This window comes from Chanodichthys erythropterus, chromosome 20 (assembly GCF_024489055.1).
Source record: "Chanodichthys erythropterus isolate Z2021 chromosome 20, ASM2448905v1, whole genome shotgun sequence".
Classification (NCBI taxonomy): Eukaryota; Metazoa; Chordata; class Actinopteri; order Cypriniformes; family Xenocyprididae; genus Chanodichthys; species Chanodichthys erythropterus.
In genome coordinates this window covers 23,730,909-23,745,452 of record NC_090240.1, presented here as the reverse complement: position 1 = coordinate 23,745,452, position 14,544 = coordinate 23,730,909, and the positions used below count along the sequence as shown (strand labels likewise).

Sequence of the window (14,544 nt, the reverse complement as noted above, 5' to 3'; positions counted from 1 at the left end):
AAGATAGGGCCTTTTACTAAAAGTGGGGCGGGCAACACAATTTCAAGCCATGACATCACTTTTCCTGCGAGTGCTTTAACCTAAACACGGGAAGAGAGACGGATGGGAAGAGACGACGATAAAAGCTCTAATCAGCGGCTGGGGAAACAGATAAACATGTCCACAAGCTGTGAATTTAAAAGTACAGTTCAAGGTATTTCTTAGCGATATTCATCGGGGATATTTTCACACCTTCCGAAGCAGCACAAGGATCGCGTGAGGTAAAGATATCCTTTTTTCCCAGCTATCGCGCGCACAGTTGGACGTTTACGTGTCAAAAATATGCTGATTTTGCAAAATGTAATGCACTATGGACACTGTAGGGTTTTGTTGTGGTATTAAATGTTGCTGTGCGCGGTGTAAGATTGGAAAGGGAAATGTGGGGCATTAGCCATCCGGCTATCTGGGACACCGGTGGGGTTGTAGACTGAGGATGCTTGTCGTGATATCCTGCTTTGCTCAGAAATGCATTGCGCTTGGCTCTTTAAATCACTAATTCTACAACAATACAGTTTTTTAAGTTGGCTTTATATACGGACCTTGCATTTTTCATGGCATTGCACAATAATCCGATTTTATCCTAAGCCTATGCATCAGTTTCCCCGGAGGACTTTGTTTTATATAGTTAAAGCTATAGCCCTTCCTCTTTCTCCAGCACGGCGAACGTGCAGCCTGTTTATAGTTACACACTTTGGCAACCCACAACTTGTGTGTTTACTTGTGTGTGATGAGAACGCAGACTGCATTGTAAAATTGCTAATTTTGGCAGTTCATTCTGCTAGAGACCCTAAAACAGCAACTAATTCAAGAGTAATTGAGGGTAAAAGCATGTCCCCAGCCCCTCCCCTTTAATATTTTACAGATGTTTTTCACATTTGCAAAGTCCCATGTTCAAAACCATGTTAAGGCTGGCTTACAACCTACAGTTCCTATATTTAATATTCAAGATATTTGGGAGATCTTTCAATTAGGGGAGATTTTCTGTCTCTTAGGTTGATTTGAAAGACTTTTAAGCAATTATTGTTATTTTAAAATGTCATTTTTGTTGTTGTTGAATCTCTTAAATTACATTTTTTCTAATTAATAAGAGTGCTGAAATGTCCAATTTGATCTGTGCTCTGTTTGTGGACATCTGATTTCATTTGTTTGTATGCATTTATTTATTGTACAAAGAATTACCATTCTTGTTGTCATTACTATTACTATTTTTAATGATGGAAAATACAAGTGACAGTAGCACATTGTTGCACAAGTGGAAGTTTAAAGATCAGAAATTAATTTTCACTTCATATTTTTCATTATGAACAGCTTTACATTACCAAACCAGTTATCAAGCCCAAGGTTTATCCATAACGTTTTACTACAAAAGTGCAAAATATCATTAGTATTGCGTCATTACCATCACGTTATACCAAATCTAGTCAAAAGTTCAGCAGTTACAAAAGTTTTTTTTTTTTCTTTCTAATATGATAATGCTTAACATAGACCCATTTATTCCTACATAGTGCTCTTGGAATTTTGATGCCCAGACAGAGCGTTGCTCAACTGATGAAGTAAATAATGTCCCCAAAATAGCTGACAGCAATGGAAGGCGAGATAAACTCCAAATTGCTCAGTAAACCAAATGGCCTCAGAGGACATTACAGGCAGCAGGGGGCCTTGCTCCAAGATAGTCATGGTTGTGTGGTAATTTTGCGAACTACTCCCATGATCGCAACATTATCTTTGTGTAGCTTTTGATCTTTTTGCATGCCTGCCGGACATGCATTGTCCTTAATGGGAGTCAGATGACATAGGCAGGATCACATTATTAAAGATTCCAAGACACTTAGTGAGGAATTCAGAATGTTTTCCTTTGTGAATTCACTTATGTGTGAAAATATGAAAACGTTTCCATGGCTCCAGATTATCTGTTTGTGCATCTATATCTATCTAAACACTTTGTGTTTTTTTTAATTTTGTATTTTTTTTTATCCTTGCTTATAGAACACACACATGCCAGTTTGCCCTAGGCAGTTTGTGTGAAGCAGATTTTCTTGTTGGATGTCTTCACATTTTCTTGTTGGAAATGCAAACTTTCTTTTCAACTACTTTTTTTTTTTTTTTTTTTTTTTTTTTGCATCTGCTGATATAACTGACTTCTGTAGAAAGTTCTGTAGAAATCCTTTCTCATTTTTAAACAGTGTAATTTGCATTCCTATATATATATAATGGCTGTGCCAAAGTGGTCATGCAACTATTGTTCCTATATATACATATTTTAATAAGATGCTATCAGTCATAGCGCTGCAGTGCATTTCAATGCATTACAGCTCCCACATGGCCTGAAGTTGTTACTCTGTTATGTTGTAGCCTGCGAACAGTGCCGTTCGTTGTTTTTCCAGGTTGTGGCTCATGATGTTATTCCATGGATTGGAGCCCAGAATGGTTGGGGGAGATTGTGCTTGGCCACCTGATCCTAGTGCACGGCTTAGACGTCGATCAGCTGCTATCACAAAGCAGAGCCACATGAACCGCATACAAACAAAACCCCTGTGAAACATCTGATAAAGAAATGAAATCACACCGGGTGCTGTGGGAAAATTTAGAAGTGATATATTGCAGATTCCCACCCCCTGGCTTTAATGTTTGTTGTTAAGAGGTTTTTGTCTCTTAATTTGGTGGAGCTTCAAGGCAAAACACCCCAGGTCAATAGGGTAAAAAAATGAACTAAAAATATTTGTTTTCTGAAATTTTTAAAATATGCAACTGAGGCATTATCTAATGAAATATGCACTAATTTTCATATATTTCCAGAAGAGAAATCTGAAAATTGGATAAAGCCGGGTTCAAAGTTCTTGTTTCCTTTTGTTGACACATTAGAGTCAAAGGTTTTTACAGATGGGGTTTTGGATATCTCTTTATATCTCTTCATAAATCAGAAAATACAGCCAGGAAAAAAAAAAAAAATCATTTTCACCATGTTTTTAGGAATAAATATGTTGTATAAAATACCGCAAATGATGTATGGGTAAAGCGCTCTGTAAAAAGCTTCAGAATGTAGGTAGGAGTATAACTGTGATTTTCGGTGTATTGAAATGCTGCTAACGTGGAGATTTTGAGAAAGTGGACTCATTTTGAGAAAATGGCTTGATATCCTTTGTAATTGAAATCTCCAGACACAAATAGATAAAGTGCAATAAAATGAACATTTATGGGTATAGTTCACACAAAATTGAAATCATTTGATCACCCTCAAATTGTTCCAAACTTGTATGAATTTCTGTCTTCTGCTGAACACAAAAGAAGTTATTCTGAAGAATGTTGGTAACCAAACCGTGGATTTTTTCCCCCCCATACTATGGAAGTCAATGGAAGTCATACAGGTTTGGAACAACTTGAGGTTGAGTAAATGATGACAGAATTTTCACAACTATCCCTTTAACAAACATGTATTTTAGATGTCTTTCCACTAGTCTGAAACAACATGTTTTGAAAAGCTGAACAGTCCAGTTGCATGAAAAGTGTTTCTGCCTGTAGTCTTTTGCATTAAGGAACCACCTCAGAAAGTAGGGAAGTGAACCCTTCCTTAAATCTAAACATGAAACTGTCAAGTTTTTACCTCATGCAATTTCATCCCTGTGCTGCGTTCGGTCATCTAAACATGGCTCTTTGGACAATTAGGGCTGAGGCATGAAATTGGACCTTTGGCAGTGGTTGGAGTGTCTTCGTCTAGCATTAGTGTGAGAAAATGGAAGCTGTCATTACCGCAGCATCTTTCTTGTCAACTTAAAAGGCTAAAAAGTATACTGATGGGCCATTGTTGGCGCGAAGCATGTTTAAACTTCCTCCAGACACGCAGGGTCTCGTTTTACCCATGCTGAGTTCGGACGGCCATGTCTGTTATCAGTTTTCCCTGCTGGCGCGTTTCCCCCACCCTGCTCCTCTGGCAAACAGTTACCATGGTTATGGATTGGGGGATCATATAAATGTAGAAAACTCATCAATTACTCTGGGATGCTGGAAAGATATGCCGTATGCACAGCAGGGAAGTGGGCTACCATCTCCCCAAGACATTACTACTGTTTTCACAAACACTGCAGAAATTTGGATGAGAGCAATTACTCTTGCAGCATTCTCCCCCTCCAGTCTTTGTTGTGTTTTTGAGGCTTTCTTGCACATCCTTGCCTGTTTTCATGTATTTGGTTGACTGGCATGATGCTCCTTTTCCTTTGTCTGGATCTGTTCATTTATTAAATTCTTATAAAATATCAAATAATTTGACATTTTATGACAAGGTGTGGTTCAGGTTGTAAAATGTCAAGTGATGTGACTCCCTGTAATTTAATGAATTAAAAATTTATCATAATTGTACAAAAATTACAATTTATTAAAAAAAAAAAAACATTTTAAAGATGGATGCTCATATCCTTTTGTGTAAAAGGTGAAAATATATTATTTTATGCTTCATGCTTACACCACATGACATTTGTTGTCATTAACAGTGTTATTTATGTTCTAGTATTTCTTAATATTTTGAATGATTTTATATTTTAATTTATTTTTTAATTTTAGTTTAAATTTTTGTCATTTTTAATGTGCTTTTGTCTTTATTTATTTATATATATATATATATATATATATATATGTCTTTATATATATATATATATATATATATATATATATATATATATATATATATGTCTTTATATATATATATATATATATATATATATATTTAGCTTTTTAGCTATGAATTTTTAGTTTTAGTAATTGTAGTACTTCAGTTTAAGCTTATTTTATTTCAGTTGGTTGCTTTTATTTCAGTTGGTTGCAACGGTGGTGGCAACATTTCTAATTTTCATTTTTTTATTTTTAAGTTTTTATCTAATATTTAGATTTTATTTCAGCTTTATTTCAATAAATAAAAATATTAAAAATATTTTAATAGTTTTAGTTAACAATTACAACATTCATTAAACATGTTAACACATTAAATTAAACATCAAATTAAACATTTGTAGAAAATGGACAAATGTGTTTTAAACTTTATATATATTATTATTATTATTATTATTATTATTATTATTATTATTATTATTGTATTAGAGCTGTAACAGTACGCGTATTCATACCGAATATTCATACCGCGTATTCATACATCGTTACATTGTAGCCTAACCACCAATAATTGCAATAAGCTCTGCCTTTTGTTACTTTCGATAAGAAACAAAGTGTCATCCTTCAAATTCTGTCCATGAAATCACGAAATTCAAACAGAAAATGCCATTTTGCCGCTCTTTGATGTGGCGTGACAGATCACTGTACAGGCGCCTCAGTTCAACCGGCAGCGCGATCATCTCTTCCTCTTTAATAGCCTACTAGTTACCTTCAGATGTTCTTTCATGTTTATTCTGTATGTTGAAAGATACAGTACAACTTACGGTTATATCTCTTGTGTGTATATTATATTATATTATATTATATTATATTATATTATATTATATTATATTATATTATATTATATTATATTATATTATATTATATTATATTATATTATATTATAATTATATTATATTATATTATTATTATATTATATTATAATTATATTATATTTATTATATTATATTATACTTTTTCTTTATCATGGACACACTTCTATGTAACTGGCCCGTACACATTAAGGTATATAAGGTATATTACAGTGGGTTTGTCAAGCGTACATTCCTATTACTTAGCAAGTAACAGTATCTTTTGCGTTGAACAGTGGTGCTTAGAGAACCTATCAGCAGTGACCTAGTGAAAGCTACGCACCATTGCAAAAATATATGGATTTATTTTGCTTCACATTTACACTGCAGAAAAAAAAGAAAAAAGAAGCAAACATTTGCTTTGGTTTCTCACAGTGCGCCAGTCTTCAGCTGCAACAAACATTCAATTCATAGTTTTACTCCGCGGAAATATGCTTTGGAATGTGGCCTTAATCAATTCAAGCAAACCAGGTCAATAGCACATCCTGTTTGGGGAGAGAAGGGATAAATGTCTATGATTTGGTTGGGCAGCATTGAGAGTCAAACAAACCTCATCGTCAGTGGTGTAGAGTGGGGCATTTGTACAGCACTATACATTTGATATGGCAGGGGTCTCTTTTCTCTGGCACAAAGAGGCTACAGTCACGGACCCCCTTTGAAAAGCCACACCACCACCCTGTTTGAAAGCCGGGAAAAATGGCCTCACGTGCTTCCATTTCCCTTCTTTTTTTCTCTCGAAATGAAAGCGTTGGTGGTTTAGGATCCTGCGACCTTTAACCCGTTAATTACGCCAGCTATTCCCCTGAGAGGCTTACCAAAGCTGATGTATGTTATGTTTATGTTAAATATGCATCCTGCCCTGCGACAGGGTCATTTCTTTTAAAACACCCACATTATCAATCTGGCCCATAAGAACGGTCCATTATCTTCGCAACCTTTTTTGGCCGACAGAATTCACATATTTATGTAGCACAGAGGATTAATGGCAGGACGGAAGTATATGCAGAATACATTAATACGGCTTAAATATAGATTCTTGCGTTTCTAAGTGGACTGTGGCCACATACGGCAGAACAAAAGAGGAAAGGTAGGGAGCTATAATGGCTGCGGCGGCCCAGCTGGAAGGTGCCGGAGGGCATTCGCTTTGAGCCACGATGCCTGGTGTCCAGATGTTTAGTGGCTGTGTCCATGTTCACTGGCTCTGCAGTCTGCTGAAAGCCAGGCTTCACTGCACTTTACTGCAGAGCCGGCACGGGGACACCGGCTCGGCCAGCACAATTCACATGCCAGCCTGCAAACCAAGCGTATAGCCTACTGTTTTATTATGCCGAGCTGTTTATTTTACAGTGGAAGAACATTTTTCCAGGTTTGTTATATGTGTTTTTTTTTTTTTTTTTTCTTTGTTTATCAATGGAACCCAAGCCTATTTTCCCCTTTTTTTTGAGCATAGCCAATACAGTAACCGGTGTGACATTTAGTCAAGGTGGTAACCATGACTACAAGATTATTCCGCTTTGGCTTTACCAGATGTCCTTGTCCAGCAGATGTAGCGTTTACTCGTGTGTTTGTGACCTCCAAGTCAAATTTGCTTTGTCAGGCGGGTTATTTTGTCTCAGCATGTTTGTACAGTTCGTACATGTGTGGTATATTTGGAATTTAGTGTTCACGCAGATCCTTGAATTGATGTGCTTTCCATCTAGGATGATAAATATTTTTAGATAAGTGTAATTAAGTTATTGTTTATTGGAAAAATCAAATCATGGTGCTTAATTTTTTGTGTTTACACTACATAATTGTTGATGTAATACAGAAGACACGTTCCCCACGGGCAGAAGGACCGGTCAGTTTAGCACATTGGCGTACTGCCCCTCCCTCGCCCCCCTAGACTAGTGTCACATTTCTAAAAGGTGGATCAGCCCCTCCACCTCACATGGAGTTCAGCACATTACCGCCCATTAAGCTGTCTCACTCTCAATGGGGGCTTTTTTGCCATGAGCCTGATTTATTCCTTTAATCCTGAGTCACCCAAATGCTTTGTCATTGACCAACTGCTGGCAAATGGAGTTGGACCAAACACTAGCAAATGTCTGCCGCGAGGATTCTTTCATTAGGGATGCACCAGTATTAAAATTCAGGCCGATATCAATAAGCTGAATTTTCATGTGGCGGTCATTAAATATTTTTATTGTTGTTGTTATTGTTATTATTATTATTATTATTATTATTATTATATATCATATCATAAGGCATTATTATCTAAAAGAAAAACAGAAAAACACTAAAAATCAATCATTAAAATCAGCAGTAGATGTCAAATTAATGTTGTGATGCCTAAATGATTTTATTTATTTGCTGATATTATGCTGTCTATCTAATCTGTCTGTCTGGATACTATAATACCACTAAATTAATAATTATATATAGGCAGAAAAGTTATTGATACTAAAATAAAATATACATAGGCAGTAAAGTGATAGATGCTAATTTAAAATAAAAAACATTAACAACTAGGGGTGTAACAATATATCGTGTCACAATATATCGCAATACAAAAATGCAACAATATATATTGTGAATAGTGACAATATGTATTGTGTATAGTTCACCCAATATGAAAATAAAAGTTTACAGAGTTTTAGTGTCAGTACTACATTAAACTACTATATATAATGTTCAATATAATGTATAATAATGCAATGGGGGAATATTTTTTGGTCTTGATAATGCCAAATGTCTTATATCTGTCAGTGACAGAGTGCAAGCATATTCGTCTAAAATAATTCTGTATTTTTATTCTGGTATCACCATTGTCCATTGTGTTGGGTTACCATCACCAAGTCCAAGCCTATTCATTTCCACCCCCAATGTAATAACCCCCAAATTTAGCATTTTAATCAATCGTTACACCCCTACTAACAACTGATTGGTCTAATATATCATGCATCCCTATCTTTTAAAATATTTTCTTTTCAGTTCTCTGTTTATGCATCTTTGGAATATAATTTGGTTTCTAGGAAATTTCAGTAACATCATTCTCTCGTCTCCCACACAGAATCCAAGATTCCCTAATCAGCTCTATCAAATCACTATGTTGTTATAGTTATGTAACATTTGTGAGTTCCAGATATTGCCCAGTCAGGCTCAATCAACAGTCTTGAAATGTAATTGCCTGCATTACTTCCTTTGAGATTGTCTAATTAGGCCAAATGTCCAGCTGTGTTTAAGGAAATGTAGTTCAGCAGAACTGTTACAAGCATGTTAATGTCACTTGGCACCTGAGGCTTACAGACGCTTTCAAGTGTGCTCCACTTTGCATGTCATTGCTGAGTAGTGAATTGGGAACACACTGGAAAGCCAAGACGACCTCCCAATAAGACTCTGCTCTGAATTCCTGACATTTAAGACCATCATGTCACAATACGCCTCATTATAGATCCGGATCATTGTATGTAATGCTGTAAGTCTAACCCTCTTGGGTGTTTAGAGACGTGAAAGTGGAGTTTAAAGGATCACAATGGCCCTTTGTCCAGCAAACTCTCACCTCTTGACTGTTGACTCCAAGACAACATGTGACCCCCCTTGCATTTGGGTCATTTCATTCAATTTGGTCGACTCATGTGAAGACACTAACACTAGCTGAGGTGGAATTCCTCCTACAGACATGCACATATGAATTAGTATCTGGCAAAGGCATGATCTGAGGTTCATTCACAGTCAGGGACGAGCGTTTTCAGCCCTTTGGCCTCGTAGACCAGCCCTGTAGCCATAACGTTGAGATATTTAGATAAGGTTTTAGTGCCTGCAAGAACTTTGTTGTCCTTCTAGCAAAGAGATTGTTTTTTTATTAGGGGAGGATTATGACTCTATGACAGTATCACAATGTCTTCTCGGGTTACCAGTAAATATGTATACATGTGGAGTTATAATCTAGTTAGAGCGAAGTAGAGTCTGTCTGTCGAAGTATACATGACACAATGTGTAATCGAGCTACATTCACATTACATAGGACGCTTGGTCCAATTTCAAAACCCTTTTTCCCTGAAGCATGTTTTATTAGATTGTGCTGGTTTTAACCCTGTGAGAAACCTTTTGTACTCTGTTAACACTTTTGAAGAAATTTGTAACAAAGTTAAACCAAATACAGTTTGAGTTTTTAGCTAAAAAGTCAGTCAAACGCGCGCCTCCGAAATGAAGCACAAGAGACGCGCATTTAGGTTTGCGCATGCGCATTAGCTTGATCCAGCCTGAAAAATACATTTTTTTGTCATGATTCGAGTTTAGAAAAACATTTTTTGAGACAGTTGTTGTCAGATTTCATTGGTGATTTCAAATATGAAATTTAATCGTAAGGTTGGCGAACACTTTTGGAGAATTTGATGTTTCCCTATTCAAAGAGATAGGAGCTGCATGATGCCTGAGTGAAATGACTTGTCTTAAAGGGACTTTGGCTATAGAAGCTATAAATATAGATATAGATCATTGGGTGAGTCTCGGAATCTAGATAAGGTTTGTCCAAGAAGTTGCTAGATTTGTCGCTAGTCTTTTGAAAAAAGTCTCATAACGGGCATTGAAGACGCTAAATTTAACTACAAAATCACTAAATTTGTCAGGAACGTCAAGAACGTGCCGTAATATCAGATAACTTAATCCAGATATTTGAATCAAATCCACAAATTCGTTTGAAGAACCAAATTAGCCAGAGTAAAGCGATCACAATTAGAAGATCTGGCATCTGTCAAATCATCTCAGATGTATTAAGCGAGGTACAAAGAACGGACCCCTGAATGAAACTCAACATTGTTTTTTAAAAGTTGGACTATTTTTAAGATGTGACATCTTAACGTTCAAGTCTGAACACTCCAGAAAACAATGCAATGGCCAAAAGCGTCCATCTGAATGGGTATAGCTCAAATAGTTGTGCTTTAAAGTGGATAAATAATTTTTTTTGTGTATGTGTTTTCAAATTTATTTAAATTACCGGTAGTCTTTTTTTTTTTTTTTTGTTAAGTCACTTGGTCACATTGTTATTTATCCAGGTCAGGTTTTGGTCATGCAGCTATACTTTGACTTCCACAGTATCTGCGGTTGCAATCCAATCAGTGCAAGTCTGATAAAGCAGTCTCAATCCTCTTAGAAAAGAAGCTCCTGCTCCTTGACAAGGGGCCGAGTTGCCCGGGTAACTCCATTTTTTTTTTTCTTCCCCCTGCGCCTGTTCGGATATCCGTCCTTGTCTTCATCTTTGTTTCAGGGTGCCTTTTTGAAATATAACCCCCTCTATTTTTATGGCCTATCCAGCACTTGTAGGGTTAATGTTTAGCTGCAGCCGTTGGAGGAGGGAGAGACACTCAGAGGAGAGGTGGGGGGCTGGCCCACAGCTGTTGTAGTAGGCTGGGTCTATTGGGGTAGGATGCCTGCCTCACACTCCCCTGAACAATGGGAGGACATGGAGGCCACTGCAGACGGCAGAGACAGTTTCCTAGCACTTGCCTAAGGACAGGCACTGTACTACCAGAGTAACATGAGGAGGATTTCCTCAAAGGAACGCTAAAATATCGCAAAAGGGTTTCTTTGTGGCGTTTGCGGATCCTGCTCCCGTGTCTCACGTTTGCATTGCATGGGCTGCACTGAAACGTCTGGGATGCTCTGACTGGAATTAAAGGTAATTTTATGCATAGCTGTTTGCAACGCTGCTTTTTAGCCATGGTCGAATCCCATCCAAACGTTTCTCGTTGTATTTCAGTGACTTGTGTTAGCAGGCACTTTGTCAGGAGTGTGTTTCGTGAACCAATGGATATCAGATTTGGCATGGTGTGGAACAACTATGCAATTTTCCCCTGACAAACAGTTCTGCAGCAGTCTATACTATATATTTCTCAACATTACCTTGCTGCATAAACGTTTTTGAAAGCTCTAGGTAGGTCACCATGGCATTGAGCATCATTTCCGTATGGTAATCAATCAAAACGGTTTGCTTAAGCCGGTGTAGTGTGCTGAAACGACCCATACAAGTTTGCCTTGTCATGAAAAACAGCTGATGCCATTTTTAAAAGTCTATTTCATCGCCATCTAGGTAAGAGAAGCAGTTGCATGCTAAAATGTTAATAAGCACAAGTCTGTTTGCATTGGATCAGGGACAACATGGTTTGCATCCTTCAGTGCGATGTGTAAAGGACTCATTGTTTGGGTGTGAGTGATCACCTTATTTAACTCAAAGCCAACTGTAAGTAATTTACAATTAGGTTGAAGTTCATTTACAATTAGTCTGCGAATTAAAGCAGTCCTTGAACAAGCTGATGCTTTTGCTTAGTCCTCATTTAGGTGTGTTTAGGTAGCTCATGCTGCAGTCAAGGCCGTGCAGACGGAGACAACGTACTTTGTGTAGATAGGTGCACTGCCGCAAAGGAACAACAATAGTGCATGAGTCTGCAGATGGCTGCATGGTAACTTTGCTGAAAGCTACAGAGTAACATGGCTTACCTTTCATGTTTGGAGCAAAATGGAGGACTAGACAGTCCATAAACATTTGGGGGGCCTTTGCTGTCACTGATGCGACAGTCAGCGCGAGTGGACGAAATAATCTTTAAAGCGCCCATAAAATTGCAATGGAAATCTTTACCCCAGCTGCATAAACCTGCATTATTAAAGATTTTATATATTTAATGCCACATTCAGGAATAGAAGCTGCCTCGCCATACTTCAGAGACTCTTTATCCCCGGGAATAATTTACATCAAAGAGAAAAAATAATGCCCTTAGGGACTTGATGGAATGTCTATATGTTTGTTTGCTTTTTTTTCTTCTTTACAGAATGCTTTAATTCATTATAACTCTATTCAATGCATTTGCAGACTGTCTATCTCTTCTCCTGGTGTGATTGATCATTTTATCAGCTCGTAAATCATGCGAACAGATCAATAATTGGGTTATGAAGGTGTCTGAGGGCTCTGTGCCCATTGTGCAGGGTGTGAATAATCAGAGATCGTCTCTTCGGATGCCGATTGGCTGTTTCTTAATAACTCCTGGAGTGTGGGGGATGGAGGCGGAGCTCCCAGCACATTTTGGGATCCCAGAGAGCCCTACTTCTGTTTGATTGCCTTCACACTGGCTTTATTCCACCCCTCTGAGCCATGCTGGTCCTCCCCCAACATCCACTTTCCCCTTTTTATCGACACTCTTTTAAATCCTAATTTGCATTATTCGAGATATCATTCTTAACTGTACGAGGTCCCCCCCTCAAATATGCAAAATGACAAGCAGATCCATGACGGTCATTCATTCATGGCATATTGGTGAACTGAAGCTGGTGAAAGAACTATGGATCTTTTTTCTTTTTTTTTTTTTTTGCACACCAACACAAAGGACTCAGTTAAATGTGCTTGCACTAAATTTCTTTGAAGAATTAGAATTTGCTGGAGCTGTTTATAGTATTAATTACCTGATTTTTTTGTAACTGTTTAAATATGTAAATTACATTACATGTGGTTATTTTTTTCTTAGTCTTGATGCTCTACTCTTGTGCATTGCACATAAATGGTTCAATGCGTGATGGTAAAAATGAATTTGACATTGTGTGCAATCTAAAACTCCTTCGTCTTGCTCTCTGATTCAGACATTCTCCACTACATTATTTGATCAAGTTTGCCAACATTTCAAGAATCTGTGTCCTCTATACTGTCAGATAAGACTGGCTCTCTTGTGTTTGATATATCCAGCAAAACAGACAGTGGCCTCTGGTGTCTGACTCCACCAGGCTTTGTTGGTCTTGTCTCAGAGTGGAGCTTTGATTTCTAGTCTTAGTCACATTCAGTAGACTTCTCTCCTCTGGGCATCATACCAAGCCAGTGACTCAGAAGTATTGGAGAATATAAGTCCTACCAACATTAACAGTAGTCTCTCAGAAGCTTAGCCTCAATAAATGTACTGCTTTACAGACAAATGAGTTTGGGGCCCTGTTTTGGGTTTGCCACAGTGCTTTATTGCTATGTTTACTATACAGCATATCAGTGGATTAAGGGGCTTGCATTGTGCTTGAGCGCTGCCAAGAATCCTGTTGGCATGGCTGCTTGTTTGCCTCTGTTTTTGCTTGTCGCTAAAACCGACTCCACTATACTGTGGTATATACAGTAGGGCTATAACCATCCTAGATATTTTGTCGGATTCGTCCACCCCTGGTATTCCAAATAGTGGTTGATGAATGTGGATTTTTTTAATGCCTGATTCGCCCAAAAATGCTATCATTTACTCGCCCTCATGTTGTTCCAAACCTGTATGACTTTCTTTTTCTTTCATGAAACAAAGAAAGATGAATTTATGAAGAATATTCCAGCTACTCTTTTTAAAGGTGGCCTAGAACGCTTTTTCACAAGATGTAATATAAGTCTAAGGTGTCCCCTGAATGTGTCTGTGAAGTTTCAGCTCAAAATACCCCATAGATTTTTTTAAATTCATTTTTTTAACTGCCTATTTTGGGGCATCAAATAAATATGCACCGATTCAGCGTGCTTCCCCTTTAAATGCTTGCGCTCCCCGTCCCCGGAGCTCGTGACTTTATAATATATTGCATAAACAAAGTTCACACAGCTAATATAACCCTCAAAATGGATCTTTACAAAGTGTTCGTCATGCAGCATACCCAATTATGTAAGTATGGTATTTATTTGGATGTTTACATTTAATTCAGAATGAGTTTGAGGCTGTGCTCCGTGGCTAACGGCTAATGCTACACTGTTGGAGAGATTTATAGAGAATGAAGTTGTGTTTATGAATTATACAGACTGCAAGTGTTTAAAAATGACAATAACGACATGGCTTTGGTCTCCGTGAATACAGTAAGAAACAATGTTAACTTTAACCACATTTAACAGTACATTAGCAACATGCTAACGAAACATTTAGAAAGACAATTTACAAAAATCACTAAAAATATCATGATATCATGGATCATGTCAGTTATTATCGCTCCATCTGCCATTTTTCACTATTGTTCTTGCTTGCTT

The 14,544-nt window shown here is 37.4% G+C and overlaps 1 protein-coding gene across 3 annotated transcripts in view; it reads left to right on the top strand.

Moving 5' to 3' along the window:
- The first annotated feature begins 65 nt into the window (after positions 1–65).
- Positions 66–14,544, top strand: part of nckap5l (NCK-associated protein 5-like) — a 29,683-nt gene continuing 15,204 nt past the window's right edge. For 2 of the 3 annotated variants that reach the window (XM_067371943.1, XM_067371941.1), the window contains exon 1: positions 66–260. The gene's annotated coding sequence lies outside the window, so the exon portion shown is untranslated. Of the gene's footprint in view, positions 261–11,000; positions 11,209–14,544 lie in introns of those variants that run through there. The other variant, XM_067371942.1, reaches the window with a different exon arrangement.